The 18785-nt window shown below is 35.5% G+C and overlaps 1 long non-coding RNA gene across 1 annotated transcript; it reads left to right on the top strand.

The window, feature by feature from the left end:
• Positions 1-3001: 3001 nt before the first annotated feature.
• LOC127851422 (uncharacterized) lies at positions 3002-6755 on the top strand. The gene is made up of 3 exons (XR_008035750.1): positions 3002-3274; positions 5988-6083; positions 6674-6755. It is a non-coding gene; the product is annotated as an uncharacterized LOC127851422 (long non-coding RNA).
• The last annotated feature ends 12030 nt before the right edge of the window (positions 6756-18785 follow it).

The following is an 18785-nucleotide window of genomic DNA, read 5'->3' as shown; positions in this document are numbered from 1 at the left end:
AATGGTAGGATCCAATCAAATGATAAAAAAATGACGAAGGTTTTGATTCGTTGGCGGGTATTTCGCGGGTACCGCAAGTTTATTTTAGGTTATATTACAATAAATTATTTTGTATTCCTCTGTTCTTCGTATCTTCTGGTATAAAATAAATGTTTTGATTTCAACCATGCCTTTGTGTGGTTATTTCCGGCATCTTATGTACAGCATTTAAATGTGGACAGCGTTGAAAGATGAACGTTTGGGCTTCGTTTATTAAAGTACGGTACTTTAGTCGAAATCTCACTGCCGAAATCATGTTTTGCATTTGGACGAATGTTACTTTCTTTGAAGATGGGAGACTGTATATTTTTACTGCAATTATTGGAAAAAGACAGATATATTGTTTAAATGATACAAGACTTGCAACATTTGATGCATAGGGTAGGCATGACAATGCTTTGAAAGTTGGGATGTTTAGTTGTTCGCGAAGCGTAGCGTAGCGAACAGCTAATGTTGTTGCTGAAAATTTCAAGTCGGTTCGCTGCTATCTTCAAAAAGCCTACTACCGGCCACACATGCCGAATCCGCGCGAGAAAGTGTTGTATAATGTATGCAAGAGGTTTGAGTTCTCCAACTATATTCATTCACAAAGTGAACATTATGTGAATATCGTGTGAAATGGAATAGTTACGAACGGAGCTTATATAGAAAAGAATCAATAAACAATGATTATATTAAACATGTCACGTAAGAGATTGTTTATTAATGATTACAATAGTCCACTTTCTGCTGCGTTTTAATGACGTAGTACAGGTCATTCATAATCTGAGGCTATTAATAGATTCGGGAAAACAACGCAATAGTATAAGGTTACGCTTGTTTATATTCTCAATTACTCAATTAATAAAACGTTGAATATGAGTTCAACTATAACTTCAGGAATACGATAGACAACAATGCTTCATATATAATCGCTGAACCGAATATAACAAAAAATTAAATATAAAACGAGTGATCTGTTTTGTAACCTCGTTCATGCTTCTACAGCGGGGATTTCTGGGAAACGTTCTTTTGTTCTCAACAGATAGCTGCGATTTTTTATATTTACGGGTGCTAACAACGCAATAGTAGAAGGTTAAGCTTGTTTATATTCACAGTTCTCAATTTATAAAACGTTGGGCATGAATTCACCTATAACTACAAGTATACTAAACACAACCTCAAAAATGCTTTATAATCGCTAAAACCGAAAACAACTAAATATAACAAGAAATATCTTTAAAAAATGTAGTCGGCGTAAACGCTGACCTTGAAATAACGTTTGCAATTTACTTTTCTAAATGAAAAAATAAAATGAAAACAAAAGTTTGACTATTGTGTATTTTAGTTACTTATAAGTTGCATATTCACCGCATGAAATGTGTGTTATCATTGTCAAACCACACATTAGTGTAAGTAGATAAAAATATACTACGGGAGTGCACATCATAGGTGTCCTCACATGACTTATTATGAGTATATTTCTTCACTATCGACGTATATCGTATGTTAATATTTGATTTCAACGCAGTTTTTTTCGACACTTTTAAAGCACATTTTCATAGCCGCGTCATTCGAAAATGGGTCTTATGCGTTTCTGCCAGCGTTTATTAAACTCAACATGTGCATTTGCGCAGTCAGGTCAGAGGCGATGCTGTTTGCTATAAAATCACTCAATATGTTATGGTCTCATTATGTATCTCCTGACCAGACTGAGAGATGCGCAGGCTGAGTGGGCTTTATATATGATGGGCGCATATGGAATAAGACCCACTTTCGCATGACGAGGGTCATTAAAAATCTCATTGCGAATTGTTAATGGCACATTTAGCACAATGCTTTTCAATACAAAATTGAATTCAAAATAGCAAACTTGTAAATAGGGGCAGCCTATCCAGGCGTTCAGGAACGATTTCCAGACGTGCCTACCGAGTACGGCAAACATTGTGGTTGAATAATTAAACGATTTTCCTCTGATCGTGCCACTATACTATTTAGTTAATGATTGTTTTCTCATCTTGAAAGCAAAACTGAAATTCTGTGAGATATATTTAAACGCGTACTTGTAACTGGGCCACAATTTGTGTCGTTTGAACATACAGAGAGTAGTCCGGAATTCCTTACACTTAACAGTGCTACATCCTATGCGCTGAGCACAAACACAGTGATGTAGCCAAAGTTCAGAGGTTTTACCTCGAATCAACCTATGAAATATTTGAAAATATTCATGCGTGTCTGCTGGCGTTATGTAAACGTTATTAAGATGAAAAGCTGAGTAAAACAGCAACGCCGAAAAAGTGCATTAGTGCTCTATACCTATGTGTAGGTCAGAGTTGTTGACACCGTGTTAACTGCTATTGTTCCAAGTAATGCATAAACAACAATATACGGGTCAACAGCGCTGTCTTGATGACTACCTAATTCGTGAGTAAAAAGTATTTCTCGCAGATTTATTTTTTATTTATTTTCATCAATGATTTTATTGTATATTTTGAGTTTGCATAGGGTGTCAAAACTCAAAAGTTTTGTACAGGGAATTTTCATCATGAAATTATATAATTAGTGAGATAGGTATTCGATATTCCAACAATATTCATTTAATATGATGGTGATTACAAATTGTCTTTATATTCAGTTCTCACTACCATTTTCATCATACTTTCAATGCTTCCGGAACGTCCAAATAGGGCAATGTTGTTGTTATTTTGTCATAGTTATCTCTATGAAATAAAAGGGATGATAAAAAGTGCACCCAAAGCTCGACCCGTGCGTATTGACACACTCTTTATAAATTTGAATGGCGTGTGTTCATTTCAAACTTGCAATTAATTTTGAAAAATGAATTGCGTCTTAAATAATGCAATAGCGAACAACTTCGGTGCCTATAGCGCTTTGATTTATATTGGGACCCACTCTGGATCAGCAGACGATTTATTTCATAAAATCCGAGATAGCCGATGTATCACGATTGATTGGGACCATACGGGAAATGGAATTAGTGTAATGTAACCTTTATCAACAACAAAAAGAAGCGAAAAACGAAATCGCTAGTAAATACCTTATTGATGATGAAAACACAATCGATTTTTCGTTCCGATCATATACCAATCATCAATTGTGTGTCAAATTATATGGTTATTAGAAATTTATGGGAGTTGGTTTAATCAAAAAAGGTATTTAGCTTAGGACTAATTACTCGTCGTCATTTCGGACGACAATATTTCGGACAAATGTTATGACAAGGCCATATACACAGGTATATAGTTTGACCATTCCGAATACTGTAGACAATATGCTTATGTAATATAAATTCACTTGAAAAAAACGCAGTCTTAATGATTTAAGACTTCATAAGGTTATAAAATCAATGGCGACCCCCCCCCCAGTTTTTTCACATCCCATCTTCTAGTACTCTAGCAGCTCGTTCAATTAAATCCCAGACAATTGTTAATAAGTAAATCAGACCAACTGGTTTATTGTTTCAGTAAATGTAAATAGGCTTTCTTGCAATAATGATCATAAATGCTTAACACCTGTCGTCTCATTTATCTATCTGTTTCTAGGCAAGGTAGTTTGGGGATTGGTATTGGGCAAATTAACCAGATCAATTCAGTTGGGGCTTGCATTTCAATGTTTAATACCCAGTTTAGATTTAATATGGGGTTTTGTTTTATTGCCCAATCTAGCCTCAAACGTCCAACTCCCTGTGTATTATAACACCCAAAATTTAAGTAAGCACATGTCATCTGTCAAAACCATGATTGTTTAGGTCAGTTAACATGTAGCCTACACCGTAAAATCCTGTAGATGATCTACAATATTGAAGATGACAATATTTATTTTCATAAGAACTGTTAAACAAATAGGAACCAAACAAACATACACAGACTATACAAAGTATATATTATTTTGACCATTTACAGTATGTACAAACCATGCAATGTTTGATGTATAAAAAAATACTTTCACTCTCTCCTTATTTGAAGAAAATGACTTGTACATGAATGATGATGCATGAAATTTACATGCACATATTGATTGGTTCTTGTAATAGAATATGAACAGTACATCAGTCTGCAAAACTTAAACTTCTGTAACAGATGACACATTTTTAGGTGATTCTCTCTGAAGAATACCAGATATCCTGTAAAGGGTGGTTTTTATGCTACCCCAAAAAATTTGGGGGGAAGCATATAGTCGCCGCTTCGTCTGTCCAGCGTTATAGATAATTTTTTAGCCATGGGGGTAAATACCCCCACTTTTCAAAGCATGGGGGTAAATGGTCAAATTTTTCCTTGCTTGAAGGGTAATTTGCTAAAAGTAAAACAAGAATATAGCCGCAGTACAGACACACTACTTAAATCATGTTAAACACAATAAACCATTAACTATGTGTATTCTCAAAGTAGTAGGTTTCGTAAAGTGTTGTTTGTTTTCTAATTTCCTTGGTTTATAGGCTTCCACCACCGTGAGCTACAGACAACTTTTTTTCCAACTTTCAACAGTTGTTTTATAAGCGTTTAAGTGTGTCCTTTTTTTATTCGAAAACAGAGGAAATTAAATCATTCAGTATTGGCAGTACAATGTTTTTAAACTTTTGTTGATAAAAAGAATCAATTTTACTTTGGAAAGTAATTTCTTTTGGCTTTGATGAAGCCATGCTGACCTCTTCATGTAATTTAATAAAGACATAAGCGCTTGACTGTCTGTTAAAAAAATCAATACTAAATTTACCATGCGTCTAGAAGAAACAGAGTATACATTCAGACTGGCTAACTATTTCTTCAATCCAGCGCACAAATAATATCTAATTTTTACGATAATCAGTCTCATATTTTGGGGAAAGACAATCAGCTATTTATATTTTTTGTTTAAGCTATACGCAGAGAATTTACATCATTTGCGTAAGTCAAGATTGGCTTGCTTAAATGCACGCATAGAAATGATACATTGAGCGTATCTTGATATTTCTAATGCGTATATTACGCTGATACGCAGCTTATCTAGAACACTGTCTGTCAGTGCGTGTGTTCGTGCGTCCGTCCATGCACAATTTTTGTCTGGGCTATTTCTCAGCAATTAATGACCGGAATTCAATTAAACTTTATGGGAAGCTTCACTACCAAGAGGAGATGTGCATATTATCAGCCGGTTCTGGTCGAATGATTTTTCACAGAGTTATGGCCCTTTGAAATTTTCTATAAACTGTACATATAGTGCAATTCTTGTCCCCCCAACTACTTTTCCTTTGATCTGAATATATAGTGCAATATTGTGACAAAAAAAAACTTTGGGGAGCTTTGGGGAGCATCATCCATCTCCGATGGTTTCTTGTTATCTGTCAGTTTATGTGTATTTTCGTTATTCTCCTCATTGGTCTCCCCTGGATGTATAAAGCATCAACACCATCAAATTCTCAAGAATCGTTACTCTAAAAAACAATGTTTAATACAACACTGACTTATCTGTGTATTATACCTTCCAGACTTAATGTAAAAAGCTATGGTGTGAGAATACTGCTGAACATATTAACTTTTATGCTTCATAATGCCGCTTTTACAGGGATTTAAATAATACTTTGACTGCTGTATGGATGCTATGCTAATACAACACTGTTAAAAAAAAAAATATATATATATATATAAATATATATATATATATATATATATATATATATATATATATATATATATATATATATATATATATATATATATATATATATACTCATGAGCACAAACTTTTTAAATTAAAATTAAGGTTATAAACTTTAGGTAATACACACTAAAATTCAGTAGTTCAAATAATAGGGAAAAAATGCAATGAGATGAGCGCTTATACATGTATATAGGTCCCTAGATAATGGACCAATTCTACTACTAATAATGGGAGTCTAACATTTCAACAACATGAATATGTAAAATTGTGTAAACTGTTATTTTAAAATACAAAAATGTTTTCTTTTGTAGGGGCGAAGAAGATGCAAAAAGCTTTTCCCAGGCAAACAAAAACAAACAATGGTACCAGTACCTGTGATAGCTTAGGATAAAGACAAGGACATTTAGGTAGGCTTGTACACAAATGTGGGGTTCACACAAATATTTCACACATAAAGCCATTGGCTATGATGCATCAGTGATGCAAGGCTGCTTACTGGTATGTGAAAAATTAAAGTTGATCCCAATATCTCAGTTAGTTAACAGCACTCAGAACTGAAATGAAACTTAATAGGATCATATATTTTCAAATTATTTAATGTTGAAATACTGGGTATCAATTTACCTGTTTTTACAAGACAGTGGATCACCCAGGCAACTTGGGTTTGTCATATTGGTCTATATAGCAACAGAATAATCGACCAGTGGAAACCTGGCTATCAAGGATTAAGCTCACCAATTAGGAATTTGTATTTTAGCTGCAAATAATAGCACATGGTTGCATAATCCAATCCAATGGATTTACTAAAAGGCAATGGATAAACTATCTACAATGCAGTGAGACTAACAAGAGAATGTCTGTTTACTCATTATTAAAATACAAACTAACACAAATATTTAATTGACAGCCATACCTTGAAGTGACATGTGCAAGTATAATTTACATAGTGGTGAGAATTGATTTTGATACCAATATTTTTAATAATTATGTCTTTTAGTTGTGATGTCAAACCTTCCTCAGAAACAGATAGCCTAGACCGTTCGAAAGCACCTCATGAAGATATACAGTCAATTCATAGGTAGGCTATGTTCCTATACAAACTCGTGTATATAACTGCTTTAATTTAATGCATTTTTTTCGGTAGTTAAACCTGTCTATTTGTAGGTTTTATATGTATATAATTCATTCAAATTAAGATTAACTCAAATTCAAAAGAAATGACACAATGGTTAAAAACACTTGACAGTTCACAAAGTCTGGCAGTTTCTGTATTATTATTGACTTGAACAACATATTAAAGGCCACTAAAACAAGCAAGAAGACTCTACCACAAAATGTTTACCTGTCATAATACCTGTGTTTTGACTAATTTTCCTGTACAATTGTACTAATTTGTATCACTTGGAACATAAGTTTGCATTTACTGGTATAAATTAAAAATAGTTAAAGTACACACCATGTGTCTACACATAATGATGCGCTAAAGAACTACCACTGCTAGCCTTACTGCTGAATTCAATTCTTTCGCAGAAATTTAAAACATTGAATAACAGACACTTTTCCATTTTTCATTTTCCTACGCAAAAGCCAATGAAATAAAAAAGTGAAAGCATTTTGACTAGTACGTAACACTAATTTAAAATACAGGTATCAAAGTGTTTTTTTAGCTCACCTGAACAAACCATGCTCATGGTGAGCTTTTGTGATCGCCTTTTGTCTGTCGTCCATCGTGCCTGATCAACAATAGCCATGTTTAAACTTTAGAAGCCACATTTACTGTCCGATCTTCATTGAACTTGGTCAGAAGATTTGTCCCATTGTTATCTTGGACAAGTTTGAAAATGTTCGTTGAAAAACATGGGCGCCACAGGGCAGGGCATTTTAACTAATATGGCTTTAATAAAACCTTGTTAACACACATTTTTGTCCAATTTTCATGAAACGTGGTCTGAAAATTGATTGAACCCTTATTTTCAAGTTGATACATAAATTCATACCTGTAAAACAACCTCTCTGAAATTCCAGCAATTGAAATTTATGTTTTCTCATTCGTTTAAATCCAATTTATCCAATGCAGTCAATGTCTGATATTTTTGCACACATCCTTTCCTTGATTAAGTTAATTCAATAATGCTCTGCATTCATCTGCAGGGGTCGTAAAATTCCAGAATAATCCGGAAATCCGGATTTGGCGGCTCCCGGACCAGTTTTGAGATCGGCGTAAATCCGAGGAGTTTTTTTTCAGGGGGGGGTGAGGGGGTAAGGGTGCAAAATAAAGTCGCCTTACGAAGTGTTTTGGTGACGAACCGCCAAATCCGGGTACTTGCGAATATTCCGGACCGTGGCGAATTCTGCAGAAAACCGGCTGCCAATCGTTTGCATGCGTTACTATTCGTATGATACTGTCTGTCTAAAAGCGATTAATTGATTGGCCGGTTATTTCCGGAGCTTCTTTTGTTTAAAAGTATTCTGCTAAATGTTCGAAAAACAATAACACTAGAAATTCGAAGTGCGAGAAAACAACGACAATAAATGGTAAGTTATCTTATCTACATATTTATACGAACGCAAATGTCGGCGATTATCCATACGTATCTGTATTAAACGAACATAAACTTGTTTATAATGGTTTAATATAATGCAAGTATTTCGATTTCCTGAACTCGCTCTACCCGTTTTTTATCTCGTCGTTCTAATAAAAATATGGAATCGAGAAGCGATGAACATCGATGTCTTCGTATCGTTTCTAAATGTACCCCACCCACCAATTTTGCACCGTTTATAATACGTTGTGTTTTCATGTGATTTTTTCCAAGTTTTAATAATTTGTTAACACCTATTAATTTTAAATAAGTATTGAAGATCAAAGATGGGCCACTGTGGTCAATATGTTAAGAAGAAACCTGTCCTATTTAGTTTATTATTTTGAAATCTGAGCTCGTCAACTTGATACGTTTTTGTTTGAAAATAAGTGTTTATTTTTTATTTCCAGTCCTTACGATGGACTTTGCTACGCAGAAAGACAATGTACGGGAAATTGACAGTTCTGTTAGAAATAAGTGGCATTGGGATTGGTTAGAAAACGATCTAATGAAGCAGTACTTAAGAAAAACAAAACAACCTGGGCAGGCATTTTGTACTATATGTAACAAGACCCTCCAGTACCAATCAGGAGGAAAGAAGGACCTCAAGCGCCACATGGAGTCACCACCTCACATATTGGCCATTAAGACAGTGAAGACTAACTATAGTCTAGAAGGTAAACATATTTTTATGTCTTTCTTATAATAGCATCAGTAGCAATGATATGGTGTTTCTGGTTTAGTAAGTTGGTAAAATATTCTCTTTAAAAAAGTTGATATGCAGTTCAGCTGCATGTGTCTGACTTAATGCTTCCTATATTCTTATTGATCAATAATCATGATGAAACGCACCTTTCTGTCAAACAAGAAAGAGGGAATTTTCATACATTTATTATCAGTAATAAAAGAATGCAATTACATATCAATGACATGATTTTTTTTCAGACTTGCTGTCATGTTTAATAAAACATGACAGCAAGTTTGAACAAAAATCATATCATTAATTTAGATAATATCATAAAGCGTAACATGTCAAGATAAAATTATTATTTAAAAAAAAAACCCTTGATGATCTAAAAAAAAGGTGCACCTTAAAAAACAAAAAAAAATGAAATGAAAATGTTCAATGCTATGGGAAAAAATGTTTTCCTATAATTTTATTCAAACTGATTTTTAGGAATGCTGTTTGGTTCCCCATCCCAGTCATCTGATACTGCACCCTTACCAGTCCGGCCAGTGGTCCCAGTTGATGATAGACGGCTTAATGCGGAAGCAACAATTCTTGGATTTATTGCTGAGCACGACTTGCCATACACTCTTGCTCCACAGCTTGTTAAACTCACACAAGAAACGGCTCGTGATCCTAAAGCACTGACGGAAATTAAGTTGGAAGAATGTACTGCTTCATACAAAATGATACATGGATTGTCTAAGTATTTTGAAGAGGAGTTGATGGAGGAGTTAAGAACTGGTCCATTTTGTCTTAACTTAGATGAGTCTACTAACACGAACAACCAGAAAATTGTAGCTGTGTTAGTGAGTTACTTCTGGAAAGAAAAACAGGAAGTATCAGTCCGTCATTTGGCGTCTTTTGAAGTGACCAGGGCAGATGCCAAGTCAATTTTTGAGAAAGTTGCAAAATTGTTCGAGAAGTACGAGCTGCCATGGGAAAACCTACTTTCTGTTCTCCTGGACTCGTGCAACACTATGAGAGGAAAGAAGTCGGGTCTTGAAACTAGATTAAGAGAGAGAGCACCTCAACTGCTAGACATTGATGGAGACAGTGTACATCATGCACACAATGCAGCCAAAGCATTTTCAGCCCCATTCCAGTACCATTTGGAGTCGCTGTTTAACAGTCTCCATAGTGATTTTCATTGGAGCACTGACTTGCGGAGTGAATTAAAATCTGTCTGTCAAATCCTGAACATTAAATACAGTGTTCCAGAGCGATTCCCATCGCATAGATTTCTTAATGCATACAAGTTGGCTGTCGACACTGCTAGACTGCTCGACGCGTTCACCATCTTTTATTTCTTTTTTCTTACAAAGGAAGAGCAAAAGAAGTACAGAAGTCTGTATGAATCAATCCTGAACAGGCGAAAAGTGTCTGACAGCAGCAGGCAGGAGTTACAAAATATTGGCAAGAGGCTGTCACAGAAGAAAATGACAAAAGATGGAGAGCAAAAAAAGCAGAGAATATTGATGAAATTATTCAATTCAAGAACTGTCACCAGGATGATGCTAGGGATCTACATGTCAGGCCTCATCACTTTGAAGGATTACGCAGTGCTGTTCCAGAAAAAAGCGCCTATGTTGCACATGCTAAATGACGAGCAGTCGCGACTTGTTAGGAATTTTATAGGTTTCTTTGTGAAGCCACAGTGTATACCAGCCACAACAAAGAAGCTGAAACAGATGAAGTTTGAAGAAGAAACATTGTTGCCTCTAAACGACATGTTTATGGGGGCAGTTGCTAACAAACTGGCTACAACCAGTAAATGTACAGATATCAACATGGTTCTATTGATGTTGAGGACAGCATACATTAAGGCCGGTAAAGTTCTAATTGAGAAAATGCCCATTGATAACAGTCTGCTAAAGAGTTGCTCTGCAATCGACCCATCAGCAAGGGGACATTCAGAAACCATCAAGTGCCTGAAAAATCTACCGGTGCTGGTGACAGGTATCCTATCTGATGAGGAAGAAGAGGCTTACATGTCTGAGATCTTCAAGTACCAGCTGGATCCAACACTACCTGATTTTGACTCAAAATCCCGCATTGATCGCTGGTGGGCTGCACAGGAGACGTACCCAACTATGAGGAAGCTAGCTTTGGCTTTGCTGACGTGTTTCCATGGCCCTATGGTGGAAGGGACATTTAATCTAATGGGGGACATCATGGATTCTAAATCAAATTCTCTCGGTATTGACTCCTTAAACGCCCTCCAAAATGTCAAGTCCACTCTGAAAGTTAAAGGTGTCTCATTGATTGAGTGTTTCAAGAGAGAGGATATTCTGTTCACACCGGTTGTAAATGGGCTGACTGCCCGAATGAGAACTGCAGGAGGAGAAAGAAAAAGGCTGCTACAACTTAAGAGGATGGAGACAAAAGCTGTGAATGATAAGCTTGACATTGAAGAAAGGAAAGTGATGACCAAAAGAGCTGCGCATGATATGGCTGCAGAAAATGCCAGACAACAAAGTGAAGACCATGAGGCCACTGTTGCCAAACGCATAAAATGTGTGGAATGAGTTCCTTGTTCAATGGATGCATTAAATTTGAACAGTATCTGCAACTTCAGAATAGAATGTTTTCATAGATGTAAATGTTTGAGGCATATCAACCAATTAGTGATTTCTGAACACTGTTCATGTGATCATAAAAAAACATCCATTTGATATTTATTATTTATATATAAACATAAACATTGTGCCTCATGTACATAGCTCTACTGGTATATCTAGTCTTGGTTGAATTTTACTTAGATCTCCTGTTTTTTATACATGTTAACAGTTCAGGTACAATGTATAAGTATCGGCTTTAAACTAGTCAGTGTACATATTTATATTGTTCTATACTATATGACACTGGATACCCATAATTTTAATTTTGTAATGCATAATGACTAACTTACATGATAGTACATTGTATGTAGTTGACATGCTTGAAATCCATTTTATAGTTTTATGTTGAAAGTTTAATAATAAAAACCATTATTTGGAAAATGTAGCTACCTGTTAATACTAAAGAAGTGTTTATTATACTGTGCATGTACCTAGTCAATGTTTCAAACTTGAAAGCTATTTCAACCTGTAATATATATGACTGTTGTTTATTTCACTTACTCTAGTCTATATCTCAAGATTATGAAGCAAAGTCCGTGTTACTGAAGTAAGTTTGTTGAACACTTCATGTAATCATAAAAAAGCTTCAATTTGTGAGTTATTTATACACTAACATTGTGCAACATGTAAATACTTAGTAGTTCTACATCTAGTCATGGTTAAAATGTATTGATTTTTTTTAAATTGTATTTTCTGTTTGATATTTGTCCATGTGTTAATACTCATTTATTGTTTTTATGTGTGTGTTTTTTTTTCATTATTTTACTTGGATTGCTTTACTTTTAATAGTTTTGTGACAGTTGTGAGTTGTTTATTATACTTTATACCTGGTCATTAAAGGTAACTTCAATTTTTCCTGTAATATATGTTGAAAAATATAAATAAATTTTTGAAAAAATATCTTTCTTTTGCTGTAATAAAATGCATTTACAACTGCTTGGAAATGCAAACTAGAAGGGTCTGAAAATGATTAAGATCAATTTTCGCTGGGGGGCTTCGCCCCCCCCCCCCCCCCCCCGGTCCCCCTAACAAGGGCGCTGCCCCTTGACCCCGCTTGTGGCCGGCGGCCCCCAGACCCCCGGCTTGTTTTCAGGATTGGCAATCTTGTCCTGTTATGACCCCTGCATCTGGTACAGATTAATTGATTTATGCCTTTTGAATGGCAATGTGATAATCATGTTACATGCTAACAGATATTACTTCCTATTAATTGTGCCTAACTCAGCATTCACATAAAAAAGGCATGGAGGCTGTCCAAGGGGGCATGTTACAATCTTTGGACGACAGGCTGCTGCACCCTTCCATGCATGCCTAGCTGAAGCACTGGTGTTGAACTTTACAGTGTTCACATTTAACTTTGCCTCCCTAGCAAAAGGTCAAGTCAAAATTGTACTTTCATCACTCATCATGCTTTTGTCAAGCCCACTTGCAGAAAGCTTGATAGAGCAATCCCAATTTGTATGTGTATGTAATAAATCGTCAGCACTTGGCTGTATGTTTTTTTTTTATTTGCTGAAAGTTTTCATTATTAGAGGACGACGTCGTCCCTATCTCAAATGTCAAGGTCACATTCATAGCTGAAAGGTTAAATTAGTTCATCTGACATTTGTCCAATATGCAAGTTGTCATTTATCATGCAATTTTCACGTGACTGTCAGTTGCATTTATAGCTCGACTATTATATATGAAATATATATAGTGGAGCTATCCTACTCAACCCGGCGTAGGCGTTTCCCTTTCGGTGTCATTTCCGTTTCCGTGCAAATGTTAAAGTTTTCGTACTACCCCAATTATTTCCTTTATCCTTTGACATATTGCGTTTATATTTTGCATACTTGTTTACCAACATGACCGCAACCTATAAACAAGAGCAGACCACTGTATCAAGCATTTTGACATAATTATGGCCCCTTTATTTAGATATAGATTAGATATAGATAATTGAACATTTTGCTTAAATTGCCATAACTTCTTTATTTATGATCACATTTTATTATTACTTTGACAAGACAACACTAACCTGAATACAACAATGGATTCCACCCAAACAATACCCCACGCCCCTACCCAGAATCCCTTCCCCCCCCAAACCTCCCCCCCCCCAATTTTTTTTTAAACATCATCTAATAAATTACCACAACCCACATTATACCCCCCTCTCACCCCTCCCAAAACCTCCCCCCCCCAATTTTTTTTTAACATCATCTAATAAATTGCCCTACCCCACATTATACCCCCTCTCACCTCCCCTACCCCCCCCAACCCCCCCCCCAATTTTTTTTTTTTTTTTAACATCATCTTATAAATTACCCCACCCCACATAATACCGCCCTCTCACATCCTCCCCCCCCCCCCCCTACCCCCCTACTCCCCCCCTACCCCCCCCCCACCCCCCCAAAAAAAAATAATTTTTTTTTCCTTTTTTTATTTTTGAAAGATCGTGTAATAAATGACCACACCCCACATTATACCCCCTCTCAACCCCCCCTTCTCCAAAAAAAAAATAAACAAAAATTTCCTTTTTTTTATTTTTGAAAGATTGTCTAATAAATTATTGAATATGAACAATTTCCCCGTGATGGCTTACGTTATACTGTCAAGCACTCGAATAGTCGAGCACACTGTCCTGTTACAGCTCTTGTTTAAAGTGCACTGGAAAATTCAATACTGCATGTTTTATGTGATCAATATGGTGCTTGCTTTAAGGTCAATGTCACATATCTGAAATATATGAAAGTGCTTACATGTATGTTAGGACATCAATCAAAGCGCTGAAGGCACTGAAGTTGTTTGCTGTTGTCGTCCTTGATTAGCTTGTGCAATGCTAATCAGTGTGCACAGGCTAATCTTATTTGACGTGATTAAGCCACGTTTTCCCTGAAAGCAGCCAATATGTACAGATTTAAATGATAAACACTAGACTGGCCAATGTCGTCTTACAAGCTGGTATATACACTCACTGCTAGAGCAGAATCATTTGTCGTCTGCTGCAGACAGGCAGCGGTAATCGTCCCTAGCAGAGTGATTTGCGGTTCTTACCATTGCTAAGGCTTCTAAGCACATACTGATTTGCAAAATATACTCTTTAAAATAACACACCAAGAATTATGATCATTTTTTAGCAACAATGCTTTGTGGAAGATAAAATAATTGTGATACACCCTTTGTTTATGTCCAAAGATATGGATGGATTATCTTTGGTCATGAATTTGTTATTAATACTTGTGTTGTTGATTTTATTATGTTTTTCAATTCAAAGCATATGATTTCTTTGCTCATTGCAGGAAAAACGTTTATGCAGTATGTCCTGAGGGCTCCTCTGTAATTGGACAGCTAGCTGATAATTATGCTAATAATGGCTATTGAAGGTATTATTAGTAGCAACAGTTTGTTTGATTAGTTGTTAAAACATGTTTTATTTAATCTTAATTAGACAAAGTTCGGTTATTAGGTCAAGGTTACAATTTAATGTCAATTTTATGCAAATTGTACTTTAAAATGTCCCATGCATTAGTTTGTCCAGCATGGATGAAATTTCAAATGAGAAGTGATCAGCAAAATGAGACCGAATGTCATTCACATAAACCAGGTCCAAGTTCAAGGTCACTAGTGTGAAACAATATACCAGATGGGTTATCTTTTTGAACTGGCACTCTTGTGTGATGATATTCTGTAATATTTTATCCAGAAATATATTTCTTTTTGTTTAAACTATAAATCTTATCTCTTAATGGATATTGGACATATAGTCACGTACCTTTATTACATTGAAATGCGCCAGATCTGATTTCTTTGTTGGTTGGGCGCTTGACTACAAATAAGAAGATCACTTGTTCACTCCTCATCTTGACAACATATATTATATGGGTCATGAAATATTTTCTTAAGCCATTCTCCGGTCCCGTTTATCTCTGATTTAATTAGGGCAGTAACTGACATAAGTATGGGCACTTAGTATTAGTAATCCAGATATCCCTTGAAGAGTGTGAGTCGGTAAACTGTCTCCTGTATTATTACAATTTTAATACTTTTATACCCTTTCTTTATGTTCTCTGGTTTTGTATTTACTCTTTGCTACAGTACTTTGTAAGTCTTTATAGTGATAATTGTTTTGTTTGGTTTTTATAATTTTCATTTTTTAAAAGGTTGCTTAAATGTTCTTCAAATTACTTTATTTCAGTGTTCCTGGAGTCATGTGCTGTGGTTCAAGAGAATCCATTAGGATGTTGCAAATGATCTGTACACCAAATAAATGAATAACTGAATTCATTACGTTATGTTTTTATTTATGTTGTCCATGTGCATTTTAAATTGTCCTTTGTTAATAATTACAAAAGTGATGTCCCCTTTTTATACGCCCGTTTTAAAAAAACGGGACGTATTATAGTTTCACCTTGGCGGCAGGTGGGCAGGCGGGCGGCGTCCACAGCAGTTTCCGCTCTCTAATTCAAATAGTTTTTATCCGATCTTCACCAAACTTGGTCAGAAGTTGTATCTAGACAATATCTAGGTCAAATACGAATATGGATCATGCCGGGTCAAAAACTAGGTCACAGGGTCACTTAGTACATTTCAAGCATTTAGCATGGTGTCCGCTCTCTAGTTGAAGTAGTTTTCATCCGATCTTCACCAAATTTGGTCAGAAATTGTGTCTAGACAATATCTGCATGTAGGTCAAGTTCAAATATGGGTCATGCCAGGTTTAAAACTAGGTCACGGGGTCACTTAGTGCATTTCAAGCATTTAGCATGGTGTCAGCTCTCTAATTGAAGTAGTTTTTATCCAATCTTCACCAACTTTGGTCAGAAGTTGTGTCTAGATGATATGTAGGTCAAGTTCAAATATGGGTCATGGTAAAGTTATCAAGTTGTCCAAAGCCTTAAAACGGGCGTATCTTGTGACAGTTTGGCACTCTTGTTAATTTTAACATTTATAACAGCGTGCTACATATTAGTGAATGCGTCATGGGGCGGGGGGGGGGGGTATTCTTTGTCGTTAGTGATGATGAAATGAAAAGAGCTAATGCTATGAAGTTAACAAAATATCATACTTACAACCAATTATCCATGTTGTGTATACATGTATACTAAAAAACTAAAAAATAACATATATGTATACGTCCATATCATTGACACCTCTACAGGACTGTAAGTAAACCTCATCTTTGTCTGTTTAAGGAGGGGTCTTAAAAAGAAAGGCTTTCAATTGTTCACGTATTTGCTTGATATTGAGCGAGTTGATAATTAATAATGACATTACTGCTGTTTATTCTGTGTAACTATGGATTTTCATTGACTTACGTCATAGCTTTAGGGTTGTAATTAAGGTGGTAATATAAAGGTCATGATAAACATTAATTAATTTGAATACCTAAAATATCCTATAATATATAAACTGTTGTTACATGTGCTTGTATCAAAATTGACGACTTTCCCCGCCTTGGTGGCCCATGTTGTCGTTCTGAAGCAAGTTGTAGTAATCGTGGTAACGAATGTTAAGACAATCCACATGCACAACTTCATGAAGGCGCAATTTTAAATGTGCGTTGAAAACTTTGGCATACTTAGATGTTCTATATGAAATACCAAAATTCAACTAACTTTCGGAAGACTTTATGTTAAAGAGCTAAGAAATCAAGTTCACAATCCTTTGAAGTACGTTTGAGAATAACGCACACAAGAAATGTATGTGCGTAGTGTAATGCATGGAATAGTCATTGTGTACACACCGGTCTTTCTGACCTGTGTACTAACGCGAAAGGAATTGTGGGTAGCACTTCTTTTACGAATGAAAAGTGAAAGCGAAAGAAGGTCTGGTAATCATGCTTCTGATAATCGCTATCAGGCTTTATAGAGATTCAAAATCACATTTAAACATAATTAAATAACATTTCTTTAAACAAAATTCCGTTTTAAACACACAATAAAAACGATTTTTCTTTCAATATTAACAGTTTCATTCCTACGCAGAACTACTTTGGCGAAAGCATAATTCCCCAAACCATGGGAATGTGATGCGTCTAAGTATAGAGGTGACAATAACGTAGTGACGTCACCATCTTGTATAGAATGATGGAATAGTTTGTAATTGACATAATAACTGTAATATACAAAACTTTTATTCACCATTGGATTCAACTTTCACAAACACACACATGCTTACTTTGCCTTTTGATCGACCATTAGAGATTAGGTTGGCGAAAGGTCGTATTCATTAATAATGTATGAGGCATCTTATTAGATCCGTGTCCAATTCCGTGTGCATTATCTATGATTTATGTAATACGATTTGGTATTGATTTAATTATAAACAAATGCGCTTCTTGATTAACGCACAGCAATCGCATCGAAGATTAGTATAAGTCGCTCACGGAAGTTACACATGTTCTGTTCTGAAATCGACATCTATTTGTTGAAATTCTCGGAAAACCGTGTATGTCTCTTTTAATCAAACACAATCAAATGCTGTAAATGATCATGTGATATACAACTGGAATTGCATTCATTTCATTAGAAGGTCAATGCATGTTGTTTGATTGGCAAGAACAATACTAATATATATTTTATAGGTTGAAGCGGAAATCGGGAATTCTTTGAGTTCGTCATCGCCTCCAAATGTACTAGTAGTTGGAATACGGAAAATAGCTAGACACATAAGACGCCATGTTCTAAAAAAAAAAACTTTGGTATGTTAGCGCCCATACGAATGCATCTCATACACTGCACTTTGGATGAACGTCTCATGACAACGATTAGCTTAGGTTTAGAGGGCTATATAACCTGATACCATTGAGCCCCTGGTTGCCACTAGATAACGGATGCTTTACGAAATAAATAAGTAAGTCACCACATTTATTGCAGTGATTAACACACAGTTTTGGTGACACATTGTTTAAACTTGAAGGCATACATAATTATTTTTATGTTGGTAGGTGTCTAAATTACGCAAAATAAACTTTTCAATTAAAGCGCTATTCACTCCTTTTACATAAGGTCAATTAGTCCATACAGAAACGTACGGATTGTATTCATCTTTATATGAAATATCTTTTTACATTACCTGTACTATGTTATTTCTGTACATTCTGTTGAGTGGCCAAAGTCTGCATAAGCCATGATGCTTATCAGATGCTAGTCATACGCTTATTTACATTTAATGTATCTGTATTATATATATGTA

Source organism: Dreissena polymorpha, chromosome 11, assembly GCF_020536995.1.
Source record: "Dreissena polymorpha isolate Duluth1 chromosome 11, UMN_Dpol_1.0, whole genome shotgun sequence".
NCBI classification, from domain to species: domain Eukaryota; kingdom Metazoa; phylum Mollusca; class Bivalvia; order Myida; family Dreissenidae; genus Dreissena; species Dreissena polymorpha.
The sequence above is the reverse complement of the archived record's forward strand: the minus strand, read 5'-3'. Positions and strand labels throughout refer to the sequence as shown.